We start from the raw sequence: 13,321 nt of genomic DNA on the forward strand, positions 1-13,321 counted from the left end.
TCAGACCAAGTGTATCACCTTGGGGGTGCACCAGTGTTATTTGTGAAGAAGAAAGATGGGATTATGCAGATGTGCATTGATTACCACCAGTTGAACAAAGTTACTATTAAGAACAAGTACCCCTTGCCGCGTATTGATGATTTGTTTGACCAGTTGCAGAGTGCTAGGGTGTTCTCTAAGATCAACTTAAGATAGGGGAACCATCAATTGAAGATTCGAGACTCTGATGTTCTGAAGATTGCTTTCTGTATTAGATATGGCCATTATGAGTTTCTAGTGATGTCCTTCGGCTTGACTAATGCCCCAGTGGCGTTTATGGATTTGATGAATAGGGTATTCCGGCCATACATTGATTCATTTGTCATTGTCTTCATTGATGACGTTTTGATCTACTCGCACAGCATGGAGGAGCACGAGCAGCATTTGAGAGTGGTGCTTCAGACCTTGCGGGAATAGAAGCTATATGCTAAGTTCTCCAAGTTTGCGTTTTGGCTAGATTCTGTAGCATTCTTGGGGCAAGTATTATCAGGCAAGGGTATTAAGGTGGATCCCAAGAAGATTGAGGCAGTTCAGAGTTGGCCTCGTCCTACTTCGGCAATTGAAATCAGGAGCTTCTTGGGGTTAGCGGTTTATTATCGTCGGTTTGTGGAGGGCTTCTCATCTACTGCAACACCTTTGACTAGATTGACCCAGAAGGGTGCTCCGTTCCGTTGGTTTGATGATTGTGAGGAAAGCTTTCAGAAGCTCAAGACAGCTTTGATTACAGTACCAGTTCTAGTGTTGCCCTCTAGTTTGGAGGATATATACTGTGTATTGCGATGCTTCGCGCATTGGCTTGGGTTGTGTATTGATGCATGAAGGCGAGTTATTGCATATGATTCACGATAGCTGAAGACCCATGAGAAGAATTACCCTGTGCATGACTTGGAGTTGGCCGCAATTGTTCATGCTCTTAAGATCTAGAGGCATTATCTTTATAGGGTGTCCTGTGAGGTTTACATTGATCATCGCATCTTGCAACATTTGTTCAAGCAAAGGGATCTCAATTTGAGACAGTGCAGATGGCTTAAGTTACTGAAGGATTATGATATCACCATTCTTTATCATCTGGGCAAGGCGAATGTAGTTGCGAATGCCTTGAGCAGAAAGGTAGAGAGTATAGGTAGCTTGGTATTTATTTCAGTAAAGGAGAGGCCACTAGCTTTGGACATTCAGTCCTTGGCTAATAGACTTATGAGGTTGAATATTTCAGAGCCCAGCCGAGTTCTTTCATGCATTGTTGCCCAGTCTTCACTATTGGAGCATATCAAGGCTCGACAGTTTGATGATCTGCATTTGACAGTTCTTAGAAAGACGGTACTACAGGGTGGTTCCAAGGAGGTTTCTATTAGCGAGGATGGTGTTCTGTGACTCCAAGGTCGTCTATGTGTTCCTAATGTAGATGTCTTGCGGGAGAGGATTCTAGAGGAGGCACAAATTTCTTGGTATTCCATTCATCTACGTGCTACGAAGATGTATCACGACCTGAGGCAGCATTATTGGTGGCGGCGGATGAAGAAAGACATAGTTGAGTTTGTAGCTAGGTGCCTAAATTGCCAGCAGGTTAAGTATGAGCAACAGAGGCCAGGTGGCTTACTCTAGCAGATGACTATACCGGAGTGGAAATGGGAGTGAATTACTATGGACTTCGTAGTTAGGTTTCTGCGGACCTTGCAGAAGTTTGATGCAGTTTGGGTCATTGTCGACAGGTTGACCAAGTCGGCACACTTCATTCTAGTTGTGACTACGTATACTTTAGAGAGGTTGGCCCAGATTTATATTCAGGAGATAGTTCGGTTGCATGGTGTGCCTGTTTCCATCATATCACATAGAGGCCCTCAGTTTACTTTGCATTTCTGGAGAGTAGTACAGCGTGAGTTAGGGACCCGTGTATAGCTTAACATAACATTTCATCCATAGAACGACGGACAGTCAGAGCGGACAGTTCAGATCTTGGAGGACATGCTCAGAGCTTGTGTGATTGACTTCGGAGAACAGTGGGATCGATTCTTGCCTTTGGCAAAGTTTGCTTACAACAACAGTTATCAGTCCAGCATCGAGATGGCTCCATTTGAGGCTTTATATGGTCGGCTATCTTGTTCTCCCATCGGGTGGTTTGAGCCCGGCGAGGCTAAGTTATATGGTACTAATTTGGTGAAGGATGCCTTGGAAAATGTAAAGTTGATTCAGGAGAAAATTCGCACAGTACAGTTCAGACAGAAGAGTTATGCGGATCAGAAGGCGCATGATGTATCATTTATGGTAGGTGAGAAGGTTCTCTTGAAAGTCTCATCGATGAAGGGGATTATGAGTTTCGGGAAGAAGGGCAAGTTGAGCCCAAGTATAGGCCCATTTGAGGTATTGAGACGAGTTGGAGAGGTTGCTTATGAGCTTGCTTTGCCTTCCAGCCTATTGGGAGTTCATCCGCTTTTCCACGTGTCTATGCTCCGGAGGTATCTTGCCGGCTTGTCTCATGTGTTAGACTTCAGCACGATTCAGTTAGATGAGAGCTTGTGTTATGAGGAGGAGCTAGTTGCCATTGTTGATAGGCAGTTTATCCAGTTGAGATCCAAGAGGATTTCTGCGGTAAAGGTTCAGTAGAGGGGCAAACCAGTTGAGGATATCAAGGTCCGAATGGGATTCCGAGTTTCGAAACTCTCCCATTTGGCCAAATGGGATTCCGAGTTTTGAAATTCTTTAAATTTGGTTTGGAGTAGGTTTTGGTGATATCGCCGTCCAAATGGGATTCCGAGACCGTCATTTAAGACTTGCACGCAAAATTTGGTGTCATTCCGAGTAGTTTAAGTACATTTCGGCGCATTGGGAGTAAATTGAAGAACTTGAAGTTCATATTTTTGATTGAATTGGTTTGAAGTGTAATTCTTAGTTTTAATGTTGTTTGGTGCATTCCGGGAGTTCGAGCAAGTTTGTTTTATGATTTCAAACTTATTGATATGTTCGGACAGGGCCTCGGGGCCCCTGGGTGTTAATCGGATGAGGCTCAGACCAAGTTTCGACTTGGGAGCATCAACTGAAGCCTTTAGCTTTTGGTGTAATCGCACCTGCGGAGGGCCAGCCGTAGGTGCGAGCTCGTAGAAACGAGCAAGGACCCGCAGAAGTGGCCCAAAAAGGACAACCCATGAAACGCAGATGCACCCCACGCTCCGCAGAAGCGGGACCCCATCTACAAAAGCGGATCCAGCCAACCTTGGGCACTTCCGCAAAAGTGGACTTCGATCACCAGAAGCGATGCAGCAGGTGCGGCCCCGCAATCGCAGGTGCAAAAATCGCTGGTGGCAAACCCCAATTTACAGCGAGACTTAGACATTTTGAGCTTATTTATTTCATTATTTGGGCGAGTCTTGGAGCTCTTAGAGAGGGGATTTCACCTAACACTTTGAGGTAAGTAATTTCTACACAATATAAGTTAAATACATAGTTTATGGGTAGATTATAACATGTAAATTGGTGAAAATCACGTATTTGAGTTCATGAGGTTATGGGTAACGACTTTCTTCAAAAGTTTACGGAATCCGGGCACGTGGGCCCGGGGGTGAATTTTAGGAATCCTACATTTGGGGTTGGGTAATCACTTTAATAGTTGGAATATGAACTTTTGAACATGTATTGATTAATTTATATACCATTTGACTAGTTTTGGATTGTTCGGCACCGAGTAGAGGCTATAGAATGAATTTGGGGCCGGAAGTAAGCTTTGACACGATGTAAGTATCTTTTCTAACCTTGTAAGATAGAAATAATCTCATACGTGAATTGATTAATATGTGCTCCTAATTGTGGGGGCTACGTACTCACGAGGTGACGGGAGTCCATACGTAGCTACTAATTATGCTTATGTCCGAGTAGTCTAGGATCCATACCATGTTATACTTATGATGTGTGCACCCTACTTGTTAACTTAATTGCCTGAATCATGTTGGAACTTGATAACGGAATTGTAAAAGGTTAAATTTCATTTACTTAAATTGTTGGACGATTCACTTGACTGTTATTGAGAATTGGTGGTTCTTTAAATATTTGCCTCTTAATAAATCTTAAAGCGGTTGTTATAGAGTATTTTATCTTTTTGTGAAGAGGGCTGAATGCCTTGGTAGCAGATATATGTATCTATGGTTCATGTCGTTTGACACTCGGCAGTGTACATTTTAAATATCTTATGTTGGATCAGGCTGTACGACCTCGGCATGAATTGCGCGTAATAAATCTTTGGAACCAATTATAATTGATATTGCTTCATTGGCTTGAGATATTAATTGTTAAATGATGGAAATAAATTTGAGATTTACTATTAGTAAAAGGATTGCCTGTTATTTCCTATTGTTGAGCTTTCAGCTATATTTATATAATCCATGCTTAGTTATAATTTTGACATTTTATCGTTAGCTCGTAGTAAGTGTCAAGTCGACCCCTCGTTACTACTTCTTCGCGGTTAGACTGGATACTTACTGGGTACATGTTTTTTATGTACTCACGCTACACTTCTGCACTAAATGTGCAGGATCGAGGCAGGTGCATCTGGATATCAGTCCGGTGCGCATCGTTGACTACTACCACGAGACTTCGCGGTGAGTTGCCTTCTGAGCCCGTTCTACAGCAGCCGAAGTCTTTCTTTTTCTTGTATTTTTTGTTTATTTCACTTCAGACAGTAGTGTAGTATTCTTTTGTATATTCTACTAGTTGCTCATACACTTGTGACACCAGGTCTTTGAGGTTTAAGCTAGTAGACACTTTATGGTTTTTGGGTTATCTTATTTATCTCACTGCTTTAAAAATCTTGATCTCTCATTTTTATTAAATTCTTACTTCCTATTTATGCACAAACTAAAAATCAACTATTTCAAATCTTTAAAAAAAGGAATCAGAGAGTTAGTTCACTGTAGGCTTGCCTAGCGGCAACGTTGGGCGCCATCACGACCTATAGGAGAAATTTGGGTCGTGACACATTCGAACATCCAATATACCTGATCGTCTGTCAGATTGCTAAAGAAACGCACCCAACCTACAGCATTTCCAGGCTTTGCAAAACTGTTTGGAATAAACGCCATTTTTTGGGTGATGGTTGGCTATGTAGTCATTCAATGGCCTTCGCAGAAGCTCTTGACGGTACTCTCCTCTCTGAAAGTGTTCCAGCAGCCAGACTTGTAGCAATAGGTTACAACCCTGAAAGTGTCCCAATCCCCACTTGCACTGATCTAGAGTGTGGCACATCTCAACTAAGATCATGGGGATGATAGTGTAAGTTTGTCCCTCGATGACATCCATTAAGGTCCTGGAGACCATGTCTAAGCGAGTATGAATCCTTCCTCCTTTCATTGGAAATATCAACAAACCCAAGAAGCAGACAACGAACACATAAACCCGGTGGTGCACCCATCTTAAGGAAGTAATGTCGAGTTCATCATAGTGAAGACGATACAACATTGATGTCGCCCAAACTCACACCATAAATATAGGTAGTGAGGCGGTCGAAGCAATAATAAAATCCAACGCAAGTCGAGGTCGAATCCATAGGGAGTTAGACCCTTCTTTGAGACGATGTAAGTATATTTTCTAACCTTGTAAGAGGAAAATAATCTCATACATGAATTGATTAATATGTGCTCCTAATTGTGAGGGCTACGTACGCATGAGGTGACGGGAGTCCGTACGTAGCTACTAATTATGCTTATGTTCGAGTAGTCTAGGATCCACACCATGTTATACTTACGATATATGCACCCTACTTGTTAACTTAATTGCCTGAATCATGTTGGAACTTGATAAAGAAATTGTAAAAGGTTAAATTTCATTTACTTAAATTCTTGGACGATTCACTTGACTGTTGTTGAGAATTGGTGGCTCTTTAAATATTAGCCTCTTAATAAATCTTAAATCGGATGTTATAAAGTATTTTATCTTTTTGTGAAGTGGGTTGAATGCCTTGGTAGCAGATATATGCATCTATGGTTCATGCCGTTTGACCCTCGATAGTGCACAGTTTAAATATCTTATGTTGGATCGGGTCGTATGACCTCGGCATGAATTGCACGTAATAAATCTTTGGAACCAATTATAATTGATATTGCTTTATTAGCTTGAGATATTAATTGTTAAATGATGGAAATAAATTTGAGATTTACTATTAGTAAAAGGATTGCTTGTTATTTCCTGTTGTTGAGTTTTCAGCTATATTTATGTAATCGATGCTTAGTTATAATTTTGACATTTTACCGTTAGCTCGTAGTAAGTGTCAAGTCGACCCCTCGTTACTACTTCTTCGCGGTTAGACTGGATACTTACTGGGTACATATTTTTTATGTACTCACGCTACACTTCTGCACTAAATGTGCAGGATCGAGGCAGGTGCATCTGGATATCAGTCCGGTGCGCATCGTTGACTACTACCACGAGACTTCGCGGTGAGTTGCCTTCTGAGCCCGTTCTACAGCAGCCGAAGTCTTTCTTTTTCTTGTATTTTTTGTTTATTTCACTTCAGACAGTAGTGTAGTATTCTTTTGTATATTCTACTAGTTGCTCATACACTTGTGACACCAGGTCTTGAAGGTTTAAGCTAGTAGACACTTGATGATTTTTGGGTTATCTTATTTATCTCATTGCTTTAAAAATCGTGATCTCTCATTTTTATTAAATTCTTACCTCCTATTTATGTAAAAAATAAAAATCAACTATTTCAAATCTTTAAAAGAAGGAATCACAGAGTTAGTTCACCATAGGCTTTCCTAGCGGCAACGTTGGGCGCCATCACGACCTATAGGAAAAATTTGGGTCGTGACACATTCGAACAACCAATGTTCCTGATCGTCTGTCAGATTGCTGAAGAAACGCACCCAACTTACATCATTTCCAGGCTTTGCAAACCTGTTTGGAATAAACGCCATTTTTTTGGGTGATGGTTGGTGATGTAGTCATTCAATGGCCTTCGCAGAAGCTCTTGACGGTACTCTCCTCTGTGAAAGTGTTCCAGCAACCAGACTTGTAGCAATAGGTTACAACCTGAAAGTGTCCCAATCCCTGCTTGCACCGATGTAGAGCGTGGTACATCTTAGCTAAGATCATGGGGATGATAGTGTAAGTTTGTCCCTCGATGACATCCATTAAGGTCCTGGCGACCATGTCTAAGTGAGTATGAATCCTTCCTCCTTTCATTGGAAATATCAACAACCCCAAGAAGCAGACAACGAACACATAAACCCGGTGGTGCACCCATCTTAAGGATGTAATGGCGAGTTCATCATAGTGAAGACGATTAAACATTGATGTCACCCAAACTCACACTACAAATATAGGTAGTGAGGCGGTCGAAGCAATAATAAAAATCCAACGCAAGTCGGGGTCGAATCCACAGGGAGTTAGAATTGGGATTAGGTATATATTTAGTGTAATTGTGTGATGTTCCACCAATTACACTTCCACATTCTTGTTTGTTGTTTCTACTTTTGCTTTAAGCTATTGATTGCAATTATAAAATAAGAAGACAATATTTTTGGTTTTGGTTGTTTTTCAAATGATAAAAGATCTAGGGTCGTGACTTCCACCTAGGTGGTTACCTAATGGGTTGTAAATTTTAGGAAAAGTTTGATTGGTCGGGGTTGTAATATAGCAATCACACGCAATTACCTACTCTATACCTCTCGGTAGTTTGAGTGATTTTGCCCAATTTGGATTTCTGAAGTCCAAATGAGTATTGAACAAAATAAGTGATTTATGCTTAAGTCAGGTCTTACTATCTCCATCTTTGACCCTTTAATTGGGGCTATCAATTTCTTGAGTTAACCTCAATTTCTTGTTAGCCAAGCTTTCCTAGGTAGAGACTAAGTCAATTAGGCATGAATCAATGTTTGTAACCATTAATTCTTGAATTCAAGCAAAAACTAGGCTAAATATCACTAACCCAATCACAAACAAGCCATAAAGCAAACACCCATTAAGTACCCACACTATGGTTGGGCCACAACCCTAGCTAGAAATTTAGCTACTCATGAAAAATAAAGAAATTAAGATAGAATGCATAATAATTGATTAGGGAAAGAAAATCTAATATTTATAAGCTAATCTAGTACAATATTACTCAAAATAGTAAAGAAAAACGGCTCAGGTGCTCTACACTGATACATCTTAACCTAAAAAATTACAAATTTTTTTATTTATACTAGGCTAAAAATATCTGACAAAATTGCCCCTGCGAAGGTTGCTCGGCCATACAATTATGTGTGCGTCCACACTTTGGGCTTGGTTGGTCAACTAGGCCTCTCGCGGTCACATAAAAGTGGGATGAAGCCGCACTTCATTTGATTGTGCGGACCGCACATTTCTGAGTGCGGGCGCACACTTAAACTTGGACTGGAATATGGCTCTCTGATTCTTCTCTTCTGCGGCCGCATAATTGAGAGTGCGGCCGCACTTGTTATCCTGCGACCGCACAATTATGGTGAGGTCCGCATATTTTCAGCCTGCCCAAAAACCAACTCTCTGAATCTCTTCTTCTGCGGCCGCACAATAATTGTGCGGCCCGCATACTCTAAAGGAAATCTGACAGCGCTCTTTCATTGTCTGCGTCCGCACACAGTATTATACGGTCTGCACCGTAGGCCTTTTTTCCTGATTTTGGTCCTTGTCCACTTTCGACTCTTTTATAAGTTGATTTAGACTTCTTTAGCTTGTTTCCCAATATTCCTGCACGAAAGTACATTTCATTAGTTCTTGGAAATACCTTTAAGCATTTTTAAGCTAAAACGCAAGTAAAAGAGAGTAAATAAGCGGTCAAAATCCCTACTTATCACTTGTTATGCCCATAATGCTCATAAAGAAACTCAAAAGGGATGTATGATTTCTTTAGACAGAGCAGTTCATCATTCTTCTTAAAATCCAACATTTTCAAGAAACCGCAAGGAGTGCGATTCTCTGGTACCAGTAATCCCGGACTATCCCATGGCAACTTGGCGTAACCTCCTATTTCTTCTAGGAGATGAGTCATTTCTATATTGCCCAATCAGAAAATAGCTCTTTTCTCATCCGAGAACATGGTGGCGGCCTCGATCAACTCCCTATTTGGTCGAATGTTCATCAACGATGGTAGGTCACCATGTACTCTTCTCACATAATTTTTGTCACAAGGTGCAAGGTCTTTCCACCAGTCAAGTAGCAAAGGCGGGATGTTTTGGACCATACCGAACCTGGGGATTACATGCTTCATTTTCTGCAAACAAATAAAGGTTAGCCCTTTCCCCCTCCAGATTTGACTACTTACATAATAATGATCAATATGTTGGCACATTTTCTCCAAGTAATGCAAATAATATGATAGTGTCCATTGGGATTGTGGAAATCCCGTCAAACTTTGGACAAGGTTCATCTTAGCGGGTTGTTACGTTAATAACGCTTCAACCCGTACTAAGTTTAGCATAATGCATGTACATTTCAAATTGGAGTAGGGTTTTTAGAAGGGTCTAGACTGGTACTCCCAAGTGGACAACTTGAAAGGGAAAGGCACGTAACCATCGATTGCACCGCTGATCAACTAGTCTACCGCAAATAAACCTTTTCGATTTAAATGGTAATTTTCAGGAAAGCGCGGACACTCATCAAGCGTCGCTATGTTGATAATTGGCACAAGTGGAGTATGATGTGGAACATACTTATGCGAAAGTGATAACATGTAGTAAAGTAGTTCACATGGTGAAAGCACATAACAATAGTATTAAATAAAATAGCAAAAGCGAACATGAAAAGAAAGAAAAAGAAAGAAGTCAATTTAACTCATGAAAATATGCGAGAACGTAATGAAATAGGTAGGAAAATAGGGATGGGAGAGTTGTAATATAACAGTCTTAGGCAAAATGAATGAGATGGAGAGAGGTCATACATGTCATAGCAAATAAAAGAGATTAAGGGAAGAGATGTGCATCTCATAGCAATTTAAACAGATAAAGGTGAATAAGGGAAAAGGGTGTGCATGTCATAGCAATTCAAAACAAATAAAGAAAAATAAAGAAAGCAATCCACATAAGTCAAGTTCATTATGGTAAAAGCCTAAGTATTTCCCCACCAGAGTCGCCATGCTTTCACGCCCCATTTTCTCGCAAAAGCGGATTTCGATGTGTGACAACTCTTTTAGATGGCCTGTTAAAGAGAAGAGTCGCCACCTAACTATTTTTAAGGTGTGTTAGGACACCTATTTGTAAATAACTCTGTTTTAACTAGTCAAAGTCACCAAAGATCAGGTAAGGGCTCAAATTACCTCAAAGAGAAGGTGTTAGGTACTCTTCGAAGTCCACAACTGTGGGTCCCGATCGAACTTTAGACTATGTGGATTACCTCGAATAGAAGGTGTTAGGCACTCTTCGAGGTCCACAACTGTGGATTCCAGCCGAACTCAACTATATCAATTAGTCTATGTGATCAAAGATAAGAAAACAAGGGATTTGCGAAGTTCATTATTAAGCGCAAATAATTGATTTAAAGACAAGATAGGGGGTCCTAAATTTTTTAGCCTAAAGGATCACCCCATGCAACATAAATAATACTTCGCAACTCCCTTAAGGTAGAAGTTGCTCGTATTATTCAGCGGGCACATACTATCATCTCCTGCTACGCAATTACTATGTTGAAGTTGTTTACTTAAATGTGTTCTAATTCAATTCTAAGTTGTACCCTATGCGTGCACTACCCGTCCCATGCCTATGGTCCTGGAGGCTTTGGACCTCTACTAGATGGTTCTAGACTCAGCTTAGGTTACTCAAAATGATAAAACTAGGCGACATTCAAAATAAATAGGACTTCACGTAAAGACAATTAAAGGCTCAAGTTAGCCTCCACACATAAACAACAGATGCACGCAGGCAGTTTAGGCGATATATAATTTCAGAATCAGAATTTAAAGTCCTATAGGCAGGCTTTCTGGATTTCCAGCAATGTACAGGCAATGAATTTTGTAGATTAAGGCATTATAAATCCTACAAGCATGATTTCTAAATTGTTGGTGCAAGGAGGCAGTAAAACTGTCCAAATTATCAGTGCTGATGTTATAGACATGTTTCTTAGGTAGGTGACTGTTGACATCCAATTATGTCCCTCTTTTCTTCCAAACTATTTCTTTAAGCTTCTAATTTTACTAATAATTTAAGAATAATTATTTTACAGTTGTTATACCAACATCAAGTCCACCGACCACAGTTGGAGTAATTGTTATTGTTTCTATTATTATTAGCATTAGATATTATTATTATTATTATTTTTGTTGTTGTTATTGTTGTTGTTGTTGTTGTTGTTGCTGCTGTTGTGTTACTTTTATTTTCATTCTTATCGCAATTTGTGAAAAGCATATCATTTTTCTTTATTTAATTAAATAGTAATGTTTCTTTAATCCTGCGCTTTATAAATACTTGTTCCAAGAACATTATAGTTTTATACATATCAATTAGTGTAAAGACTATTTTTATATATTCACATTACAAAGTATTATATAATATGGTTATTAGAATATTTTATCAAAATAAGAAGCCTAAAGAAAATTAAAAGAAGAAAGGGAAAAGCTCACCAGATTAGCCCCATCCTACATGCCCCCAGCAAAATGGTCTGCTAGCCTAGTTCCAAGGTGGCCGAAACTTAGTCCAAATTTATTTTTCCATAGCCTTCTAAGTCTGCCCAAAGCTTCAGCCCAATCTGAAATTACCCTATTTTGTATTTCAAAATATCTCCAACTAGTAGATTTAACCGGGCTTTGTGCGGTGGAAGAAACGAATGAATTTAAAAAAAAATTATGTAAATTTAATCGAATTAGAAAAGATATAGAAACATTGTCATGTATATGTGTATAAAAATGACTATAATCTATTAATGAAATCACAACTCTGATATTTTATAAGAATTAGAGCTAGATAAAATGCATTTTCATTATCATATTTGTTTAAAACAAAAAAATTTAAGGAAAATTCTCTTGTGTGTGTAGTTTAATATATGAATCTGTTAGTCTAATTATATATTAGATACATCATACATGTACATAGGTATTTAAGAAAGTTTTTTCCATTCTAATTACAGAAATTAATATGAAATGAAAATTAAGAAACTAAAAACAAAGAGAAAAAAGAAAAAGAAATATGAGGCAAGTCTGTCCATTATATTCATTTCGGCTATCTATTTTACGTTTCAATTTTTTTTCTTCCTTTTACTGTTCTTTTTCTATTCCTTAATATCCCTCTCAATTCCCCATCCATTAATTAAGGGATATTCATATACCTTTATAGAATTTCTTTGTCCTGCTTGATGCTTCAAGGCGACATTGTGTAGCAGCACATACTGCAGGTCCATGCAACGATCATCCTCTTGATCATCCAAGAACATGTGCCATCAAATTCTCAAATCAAAATATTTTTAGATTATAACGGTCATGTCTCCCTATAAAAGTGGTTTTAAAAATTGTACTCCAATGTACTCATAAGCCAAGAATTATAGGAATCTCACCCGTATATCAAGAATCTCACCAGTATATCTATTAATGAGCAAAACCTCTAACCAGAATTATATCACATTATAGTGAGACAGAACACAAATAGCACCATAAGTTTTCTTCCCGCGTACCCATATATGTGTCATCTGGTCCCAAGTAACAAAAGAAACTCGTGTCCTCATGGATGGATTAGCAAAAATCATCATCATATATAGTTTTACCTTTGAAATATGGGAGATATATAATTCCTCTCGATTTTATAAACTCTTTCAACCTTTTTTTTTTGCTCGATCCAAGATGAAGTAATCATTTTTTGTATTTTTATTCGAGCAACTTTATGGTTCTGAATAACATGGAGGAAATATATGAATGGTAGCATATCTCCATTGTTGGTATATTTATAAGTCTGGTGCTGGAGACTCTAGGGATTCTTTTTTCTACCATAAATAAGGAATATGAAAGATTGCCACAGTATTCTCTCAATTGTTTGTTCATTAATAGGTAAATAATGATCAGGTAACTGCTACAAGTATTAATGTCTTTATGTTGGTATGCGTTTTTTACGCATGTGGGTAAAAATTAATTTCTATTGAATTCTATTATAACCTCATGATGAATATGTCCATTGTGGGAGGTGACTTTTGGTTGGAGGTGTAATTAAGAGATTGGGGGACGTGACTTTTGAATTCTTAATTATAGCACATAATAATAAATGGGATATAAGCAAATAAAAGTAGGGGAAAACTAAAAAATCTGAAAAAATAGATAAATATGATTCTTGGCCCTAAGAGAGGTGCCAAGTCATCTCTTTCA

The sequence above is a fragment of the Nicotiana tabacum genome, chromosome 11 (assembly GCF_000715075.1).
Source record: "Nicotiana tabacum cultivar K326 chromosome 11, ASM71507v2, whole genome shotgun sequence".
Lineage (NCBI taxonomy): Eukaryota > Viridiplantae > Streptophyta > Magnoliopsida > Solanales > Solanaceae > Nicotiana > Nicotiana tabacum.